Source organism: Petromyzon marinus, unplaced genomic scaffold (genome assembly GCF_048934315.1).
Source record: "Petromyzon marinus isolate PM22_M1 ecotype Great Lakes invasive population unplaced genomic scaffold, UKy_Petmar_22M1.pri1.0 PM_G_Scaffold_10, whole genome shotgun sequence".
NCBI lineage: Eukaryota > Metazoa > Chordata > Hyperoartia > Petromyzontiformes > Petromyzontidae > Petromyzon > Petromyzon marinus.
The window spans coordinates 597,878-608,949 of record NW_027422651.1 but is presented as its reverse complement, the minus strand read 5'-3'; the positions used below and the strand labels follow the sequence as shown (position 1 = coordinate 608,949).

At 50.5% G+C, this 11,072-nt stretch overlaps 1 long non-coding RNA gene across 2 annotated transcripts; it reads right to left on the bottom strand.

Annotated features, from left to right (window-relative positions):
* Positions 1 to 247: 247 nt before the first annotated feature.
* LOC142908638 (uncharacterized) lies at positions 248 to 10,560 on the bottom strand. Of its 2 annotated transcripts, none has more exons than XR_012931889.1 (4): positions 10,240 to 10,560; positions 2,902 to 2,971; positions 1,882 to 1,950; positions 248 to 779 (listed from the first exon to the last, which is right to left on the bottom strand). It is a non-coding gene; the product is annotated as an uncharacterized LOC142908638 (long non-coding RNA). The 2 variants fall into 2 exon arrangements; XR_012931890.1 differs by having other exon boundaries at positions 1,882 to 1,947.
* Between the last annotated feature and the right edge of the window lie 512 nt (positions 10,561 to 11,072).

The window sequence follows — 11,072 nt, the reverse complement described above, 5'->3', positions numbered from 1 at the left end:
TACAAGAGCAGATGACTGCGCAAATGCCTTCCCACACACACTGCACTTGAAGGGTTTCTCTCCCGTGTGTGTTCTCTGGTGTTCTACAAGAGCAGATGACCCTGCAAATGCCTTCCCACACACACTGCACTTGAAGGGTTTCTCTCCCGTGTGAGTTCTCTGGTGTGCTACAAGAGTAGATGACTGTGAAAATGCCTTCACACACACACTGCACTTGAAGGGTTTCTCTCCCGTGTGTGTTCTCTGGTGTATTTTAAGAGCAGATGACTGTGAAAATGCCTTCCCACACACAGTGCACTTGAAGGGTTTCTCTCCTGTGTGTGTTCTCTGGTGTGTTTTAAGAACTGATGGCCATGAAAATGCCTTGTCACACACAGTGCACTTGAAAGGTTTCTCTCCCGTGTGTATTCTCTGGTGTGTTTTAAGAGCAAATGAATCTGAAAATGCCTTCCCCCACACACTGTACTCGAAGGGTTTCTCTCCCGTGTGTGTTCTCTGGTGTTTTTTAAGAGTCGATGAATCTGAAAATGCCTTCCCACACACACTGCATTTGAAGGGTTTCTCTCCCGTGTGTGTTCTCTGGTGTGTTTTAAGAGCAGATGAATTTGAAAATGTCTTCACACACACACTGCACTTGAAGGGTTTCTCTCCTGTGCGAGTTATCTGGTGCTGTGTCAAATTTCCAGTCCGATCCGTGCTGTATGCACGCTGGTCGCAATGTTGACTTGTCGTACCGAGCTGCTGTGCTGACTGCCTTTGCTCCATCAGACCAGCGTCAGCTGCAGACAGAAAATAAGAATATCCACACCATCTACACGTCAGTATCGAGGCACAGAGGAATGCATATATACAGTCACATGTGACTTACACGTCTATACTTATTAATATATTCATGAAGTAGTGAAAAAGTTTCCCAAATTCATCACAGGGCTGTTATGGCACACAATGAGAGGGCAAATGGTTATAAATGTGCTTGGAAGCCCTTGCATCTTCAAAATGAATGTTAACTCAAAACTCCGAGCACACAATATCGGCTGTCTGGCTACAAAAGGAATATTTATGAGAGCTAAATTCAGCTGACATAGCAAAGGGTGTTGAAAACAATACCATTTGTGTTATGCATAAATTAATGTTCAATCGCAACTTAGAGGTGTGAATCCAGGCTCAGATGTCCTTAAACGCTGGGATGAACAGCTCCGACTTCAGCTGCATGTGTGTGCTATGTTAACTTCCTGTTTCCATTCTTATAAATAGTTCCAGACGAAAACAAAATTAAACTACTGTTGTGATATAACCTCCGTGTTCAACAGAGTTAATAGACGTTACTGCAAACACAAACTGTACACTGTCAATGGGTAAACAGGCGGTGGCGTGTCTAGAATCACGCCTGGCCACCTTCATCTGCTCGGCATGAATGCTTTCTCACTCCACCAAGTAATTAATCGAGGATCAACGAACATAGCCGAGGCTAACTGGAGTTTGCGTGTCTCTCTCCGTGGCGAGATGTTAACTACCTCACCTGGTACACAGGAAGTCGTGGGTTCAATCCCGACCCTGACGCCTGCTGTATATTTGGAGTTTGCGCGTCTCTCCGTTTAGCGTCTTTGACCGATAGACATTGACACACGTATTCTTGTTTTTTTCAGTAAAGTTACGTAGATAGAAAATAACAATAATTGATAATACAATTACATTAAATAAAGACCACTTGTGTTGCGATCAAAACGACGTGAGTTTTTTTGCTTTATTTACATTCATTTTCATTGTTATTTTTATTTAATTTTCTATCTACGTGACTTTACCGAAAGAACCAAGAATATGAATTCCTGCAGTCACCAAAGTTTTAAGTAAAAACATTCACACACGTTGACAAAGCCTCACCTTGTGTTGTTGTGGGCAGGTTGCTTCTGATGACAAGAGCGGTATAGCAGCTTAAGCGGGCTTGGCCTGCTAACAAAAGAACGAAAATAAAAACTGCGTGAATATTTACAATAAAACAAAGTTACAAAGTGGCGAGCCGGGTGAAGACAAATTAAACTTAAGCGAGATAATTAAAGTAAACGCAATCAGGCGAGGGCAGGAGGCAAGGCCCCGCGTGGCTAGGCCCCGCGTTGTAAAGTTCCAACCTGGACATCGATTCCCATGCTCGCTGCTACTCAACTGACATCCCTACAAGAGAGAGAGAGGCTCTACCTTGGTAAACAACAACAACAACCACCACAACCATGAGAATTTCTCACCTCGGATTTCAGTGCAAGCGCGGATCAGCAGCCTCCTGTTACCTCGCGACGTCACGTGGGTAAGCTGGTGACATGACGTCACTTCCGGGTTAAGAAACACGCCCCTCCCACAATGAGCGGCTGTAACTGAATAAATTATGTTAATGAGTCCGGCCCATATGTCGAGGGATGGGGCGTGGCTGCTGAACCCGTCGCAATAAACTCTCGACGGTTTAAACGAATACATTATGTTAATGTACCGCCAGTCACTGGGCGTAGCTTTGCCCAAATAAGGATTGGCACTGGATTGATATCGGCAGTGACCCAAGCGGAGGTGACGTCACGCTCAAGGGCGCAGTGGACGGGGGTTGGGGGAGTGTGAATACCTTGGTGACATGGCGTCACTAGCGAGGTACACCTCCCGCTGGCACTTCATGAGGTCATGGGGATGGAGTTTAAGTTGATTCAGATTCATTTTCCATTGCCCCCTCCCATGAGTGCGTGAACTCAGCAACAACAACGTGGACATTAGTGTGTATACGTACACACTGTGTACACTTTGAGGCCACGTGAAGCATCAAAGGCTCGCTGGAAGGAGGAAGTCGCGTGACAGACTCAGCAGTTGCGATGGGTTAACCGACGGATGGCTATCGATTAGAAATCACATATCCCCGAGTCTCACCTGTGAGTGGCACCGCCTCACGCTGTTGTGGATCCCCACGTGGCTCGGAGCCTCAAAAGCTCCGTGACTCCTGGGTGGTGATACAAAGACAAAGATCCCCCGTGTAGCCTTAACAGACTGTTGGGGCAAGTGCTGTTAGCAAGTATCAGCTCCACCTATGAAGGCCGGCGCGGCACGCGAAGGGAATGGGTGGCCAGCACCGTGCCCGACCGCCTTTGTCTCCCCAGTAGCGATGCTTGCACACCGCACCGGGTACTCACTTGAGGCTGAGTCGACCTAGGGGAGGCCCAGAACCGGTTCAAATAATCGTCACTGGGTGTTGGCTGTGGGCGGGAATCAAACTCGGGTCGTTATGTTCGTAGAGCAGCGCACTAACCGCTAGACTACCGCCACACACGTTACACACACACACGCACAGTACACACACACACGCACAGTGCACACACAGTACACACACACGCACAGTACACACGCACGCACACAACAACCGCCATTCGCCACTAAGTGGCGGTGACGTCACCATGACGCTTGTGCCAGGCTATGTGCACCCTGAGGCCACGTGAAGTGTCGAACGCCCGCTGGCAGGAGGTCACGGGGCAGACCCAGGTGCCACGGGTCGACTGACTGAGATGACTGGCTGATGCACCACCTGTGCCCCCTACTGCGCCAACCTGCTGTGCTTTAGCCACCCGGCGCTCCGCTCGTTGTTCTGAGCGTCGCTCCTCCGCCCTCCGTTGTTGTTGGAGGGCGACTACCTCCAACTGCCCAATAGCGTGCTTCACGAGCCTCCTCCACAGAGGCAGATCTTGACACCGCTTGTACCAGTCATCGGCAAGTCCACTCAGCTCCACGTCCTCCTGTACCACATCACTCCATCTCTTCTCTAGCCCGTGCCGCGCCCGCTTAGCCCCCTCAATCCGGCCGAACAAAAGCTGTTTCGGCATGCGGTGGCTGGGCATGCGGGCTACATGACCCAGCCATCGCAGCCTTGCCCGCCGGAGGAGCTCACCGATGGGACCCTGCCCAGATCTTTCAAGGATTTGTGAGCTCCTCACACAATCCAGTCTGGTTAAACCCAGGATGGATCGTAGGCAGGCCAGCCTAAATGTTTCTAACCGGCGAAGATGCTTCATTAAGAGGGTCCACGTTTCGCAAGCGTAGAGAAGGGAGGGAATGACCGTGGCCGAGAAGACCTGAAGCTTAGTGCGGAGCGACAGACCAGGTAGCTTCCACACAGCGTTACGCAACCGATGAAAAGATATTGCCGCTCGACTGATTCGGAGTGAGACCTCTGCTGTTAAACCAGAACCGGTCATGAGCACACTGCCAAAGTATGGGAAACTCTCCACTCTCTCCACAACTGCCCTATCACCAATTGGGAGTTATGGGGGTCGAGTGTCCGATGGTACAAAATACCCAGGCAGGTGCTTAGTTTTGGTGGGGCTGATGGTAAGGCCCCACCTCTTAGTGGCACGCTCCAGTCTCAGCAGCAGCGTCTCCAACTCCTCCTCTGACTGAGCAGCTATTACCAAATCATCAGCATACATAACGTAGTTGAGCAATAGGGAGCCATCCCTTGACCGCACCCGGGCATCGATCAGCCTCCCAATATATCTGTACCATATGGAGATTCCCCCGGTACAGCTATTGAAGGCTTCACAAACTACATGGTCAAAATAGATGTTAAATAATGTGGGAGCCAGAGGACATCCCTGTCGCACCCCAAGGTGTACAGGGAATGGCTCTGACTCCCGGCCACGTAGTTTTACCCGGGCCCGCTCACCATCATGAAGGTCCTTAATGATCGTGAGCAGAGGGTCAGGTACTCCAAAAGCACGAAGAACGACCCAGAGCCCAGGCGTACTGATGGTATCATAGGCCTTGACCAGGTCAATAAAGCAGAGATGTAGGTCTTGTTGGAATTCCCTACACCTCTGCTGTAGCAGACGGACAGAAAATATGCCATCTGTGCAGGACCGCCCTTTCCTGAAACCGCATTGGGGCTCCGCAAGCCTCTCCTCAGCGTGCCTGGCAAGGCGATGCTGAATAATCCTTGCCAGGACCTTTCCCGGCACACTGAGGATTGAGATGCCCCTGTAGTTGTTACAGTCTCTGCGGTCCCCCTTCTTAAAAAGGGGGACCACCAGGGCATCCTTCCAATCCTGCGGAACCCGTCCAGTGGTCCAGACTGTTGTTATGATGTCATATAGGGCAGTCTGTGCACAAACGCCACCCTCCCTCAGCATTTCGCTTGGGAGATCATCTCTGCCCGCTGCCTTTCCTGGTCTCAGACTCCGGATCGCCTTCAGTACTTCCTCAACAGATGGCACCTCAGCCAGCCACTCACAGGGGGTGACTTCTTCCAATATGAGGCACCGCAGCCTCAGCAGGGTCATCCTCACTTTGTGCCACGATGTTTTCCTGGCTGAGGGATTTTCCCTCCCCCAGGACCTCACAGAAATGCTCAGCAAATCTGCAAACCTGTTCCTGGGGGTCGGAGATTGGATCACCGTTTTTTCCCCTAATGATGGTAATAGGTGTGGCGCTGCAGGTTACTTTTTTGATGGAGTTAAATAGAGATTTGTGATCACGGGCCACTGAGGCAGACTCTATCTCCTCAGCAACCCGCGACCACCACCCATCCTTGCAGCGCCTCACGGCTCTCCGAACCTCCGAGCGAAGGCTGCGGTAAGCCTCCTCATTCTCTGACGTGGGATTCTGTAGCCGATGGCAGTGGGCCTGTCGCTTTTTCTCAACCATCCTGAACACCTCCTCTGTCAGCCAGGGTCTCTGGGGAGGTCTGGACCGCGTACCCAAAGCAGCCATTACAGCTGCATGAGTCACAGTCCTAAACCTCGCCCATTTACCCTCGACATCAGGAGGAGTCGGGGACGATGCCAATCCCAGCCGCAAGCGATGATGAAATTCTCGCTTGCAACTTTCATCAGATAACTGAGACCAGGCCACTTCAGGTCGGAATGGGGTCCTGGGTGTACACCCACCACCGGAGTGGAAGAATGGCAGGCGCATCTTACAGATGACTAGTCGATGGTCAGAGGGCAGATCAGCTCCACGGTAGGTCCTGGTGTCAAGGACATGGGCTCGCATCCGCTGGTCCGTCACTATGTAGTCCAGCAGATGTTCTTGCTTGGACCCGGCATGCATCCATGATGTTGTGTGGATGCGCCGATGCCGGAACAGCGTGTTGGTAATTACAAGCCCATGGGCTGCACAAAAATCTAGCAGCCTCCTACCGTTGTTATTGAGCTGATCTGGCCCATGCCCTCCAATCACTCCAGACCAGGTGCCAGTATCATGACCAACTCGGGCATTAAAGTCACAGACACAACAGACACAACACACACAGAGACACACACAGAGACACACACAGAGACACACAACACACACAGACACACACACACTGAGACACGCACACAGAGACAGACACAACACAAATGTCTCCCCGTGTAGTCTCCCTGACGGGCTGCGCGAGGCTTACAGACACACACACACAGACACACACACACAGAGACACACACACAGACACAACACACAGACACACACACAGACAGACACAACACAAATGTCTCCCCGTGTAGTCTCCCTGACGGGCTGCGCGAGGCTTACACACACAGAGACACACACACAGAGACACACACAGAGACACACCCACACACAGAGACACACACACACAGAGACTCACACAGATACACAAAGACACACACACAGACACACACAGACAGACACAACACAAATGTCTCCCCGTGTAGTCTCCCTGACGGGCTGCGTGAGGCTTACACACACAGAGACACACACACAGAGACACACACAGAGACACACCCACACACAGAGACACACACACAGAGACACACACACAGAGACACACACAGAGGTACACCCACACACAGAGACACACACACACAGAGACACACACACACAGAGACACACACACAGAGACTCACACAGATACACACAGACACACACACAGACACAGAGACACACACACACAGACACACAGACACAACACAAATATCTCCCCATGTAGTCTCCCTGACGGGCTGCGTGAGGCTTACAGAGACACACAGAGACACACACACAGAGACACACACACAGAGACACACACAGAGACACACAGAGACACACAGAGACACACACACAGAGACACACACACAGAGACACACACAGAGACACACACAGACATACACAGAGACACACAGAGACACACACACAGAGACACACACACAGAGACACACACAGACATACATAGAGACACACAGAGACACACACAGAGACACACACACAGAGACACACACAGACACACACACAGAGACACACACAGAGACACACAGAGACACACACACAGAGAGACACACACACAGAGACACACACACAGAGACACACACAGAGACACAACACAGAGACACACACACAGAGACACACACAGACATACACAGAGACACACAGAGACACACACACAGAGACACACACACAGAGACACAACACAAATGTCTCCCCGTGTAGTCTCCCTGACGGGCTGCGTGAGGCTGACAGAGACACACACACAGAGACAGACACACACACAGAGACAGACACACACACAGAGACACGCAAAAAGACACACACACAGAGACACACACAGAGACACACACAGACACACACACAGACATACACAGAGACACACAGAGACACACACACAGAGACACAGACACACACAGAGACACACACACAGCGACACAGACACACACAGAGACACACACACAGAGACACACACAGACACACACAGAGACACACACACAGAGAGACACACAGACACACACACACAGACACACACACAGACACAACACAAATGTCTCCCCGTGTAGTCTCCCTGACGGGCTGCGTGAGGCTTACACACAGACGCACACAGAGACACACACACAGAGACACAGACACACACAGAGACACACACAGAGACACACACACAGAGACACACACACAGAGACACACACAGAGACACACACACAGACACACACACAGACACACACAGACAGACACACACACAGACACCCACACACAGAGACACACACAGAGACACACACACAGATACACACACACAGATACACACAGAGACACACACACAGACACAACGCAGAGACACACACACAGAGACACACACAGAGACACACACACAGATACACACACACAGATACACACAGAGACACACACACAGACACAACGCAGAGACACACACACAGAGACACACACACAGAGACACACACAGAGACACACACAGACACACAGAGACAGACACACACACACAGACACAACACACAGACACACACACAGACAGACACAACACAAATGTCTCCCCGTGTAGTCTCCCTGACGGGCTGCGCGAGGCTTACACACACAGAGACACACACACAGAGACACACACAGAGACACACCCACACACAGAGACACACACACACAGAGACTCACACAGATACACAAAGACACACACACAGACACACACAGACAGACACAACACAAATGTCTCCCCGTGTAGTCTCCCTGACGGGCTGCGTGAGGCTTACACACACAGAGACACACACACAGAGACACACACAGAGACACACCCACACACAGAGACACACACACAGAGACACACACACAGAGACACACACAGAGGTACACCCACACACAGAGACACACACACACAGAGACACACACACACAGAGACACACACACAGAGACTCACACAGATACACACAGACACACACACAGACACAGAGACACACACACACAGACACACAGACACAACACAAATATCTCCCCATGTAGTCTCCCTGACGGGCTGCGTGAGGCTTACAGAGACACACAGAGACACACACACAGAGACACACACACAGAGACACACACAGAGACACACAGAGACACACAGAGACACACACACAGAGACACACACACAGAGACACACACAGAGACACACACAGACATACACAGAGACACACAGAGACACACACACAGAGACACACACACAGAGACACACACAGACATACATAGAGACACACAGAGACACACACAGCTACACACACGCACACACAGATACACAGTTACACACAGTTACACACACACAGAGACACACAGAGACACACACACAGAGAGACACACACACAGAGACACACACACAGAGACACACACAGAGACACAACACAGAGACACACACACAGAGACACACACAGACATACACAGAGACACACAGAGACACACACACAGAGACACACACACAGAGACACAACACAAATGTCTCCCCGTGTAGTCTCCCTGACGGGCTGCGTGAGGCTGACAGAGACACACACACACAGAGACAGACACACACACAGAGACAGACACACACACAGAGACACGCAAAAAGACACACACACAGAGACACACACAGAGACACACACAGACACACACACAGACATACACAGAGACACACAGAGACACACACACAGAGACACAGACACACACAGAGACACACACACAGCGACACAGACACACACAGAGACACACACACAGAGACACACACAGACACACACAGAGACACACACACAGAGAGACACACAGACACACACACACAGACACACACACAGACACAACACAAATGTCTCCCCGTGTAGTCTCCCTGACGGGCTGCGTGAGGCTTACACACAGACGCACACAGAGACACACACACAGAGACACAGACACACACAGAGACACACACAGAGACACACACACAGAGACACACACACAGAGACACACACAGAGACACACACACAGACACACACACAGACACACACAGACAGACACACACACAGACACCCACACACAGAGACACACACAGAGACACACACACAGATACACACACACAGATACACACAGAGACACACACACAGACACAACGCAGAGACACACACACAGAGACACACACAGAGACACACACACAGATACACACACACAGATACACACAGAGACACACACACAGACACAACGCAGAGACACACACACAGAGACACACACACAGAGACACACACAGAGACACACACAGACACACAGAGACAGACACACACACAGAGACACAACACAAATGTCTCCCCGTGTAGTCTCCCTGACGGGCTGCCTGAGGCTTACACACACACAGACACACACACAGAGACTCACACAGATACACACACAGATACACACACAGAGACACACACAGACAGAGACACACACACAGAGACACACACAGACACAACACAAATGTCTCCCCGTGTAGTCTCCCTGACGGGCTGCGTGAGGCTGACAAAGCCCGCGCGTCTTTGTGGGCCTCAGGCTGTGAGGGCGAGAGGTCGGCTCCACACTCTCACTCACCGCCCTCTTGTTGTGTCGCTCGCTCTCGTTCACGTTTTTGTTTTATTATAGTCGTAGTAGTTGTTGTTATTACAGTTTTAGTTATTATAGCAGTTCATGTTTTTATTACTAGTGTAATTGTTTATATTATTGCTGTTGTAAGTTGTTGATGGTATTATTGTTTATATTATTGCTGTTGTAAGTTGTTGATGTTATTATTAGTGTTATAGTTATGATTGTAGATGTTGTTGTTATTATAGTAGTAGTTATACTTATGATTATAGATGTTGTGATGGTGGTGGTTGTTAGTCTCCTCAGAACACACAGCCGCCTTCTCCCGCCAAAACGCGACACTTTGGTGGTGGAGGGAGAGGGTCGTGTGGTCGAAACCAACGCGAGCAGCGGGCGAGGAAGGGGTGAATGTAACTGGCGAACTTAAATTATTTTAATTTAGGGGGGTACACAGCAAACGCCACCGTTCACTAACGCCAGCGAGCCCCTCTTGCTTCTGGTCGCTATGGATGAAATAATTAAACATCAAACAAATTCGCTACATTTATTCAGCGCGTCTTGAGTTTTGATGCTTTTCATCCCCCTCCCCCTCTCCGGGCTATGCTTGGTATAGTCTGAAACGCAGCAGCGCCTTATCTAGTCTATGCTATTTACCATGGGCCTTAATCCGGGCTATGAAATAAAGTTCAATGTCGCGCGTACAATGGAGCTGACCAATTAAAAAACACCCACAAAATATCAACACCACGTGACTCGTGCGGGGGGGGGGGGGGGGGTGCCATCTTGGTAAGGGAGAAGCCACCACACCCCCCCTACCCAAGATGACCGCCCACACGTTGTTT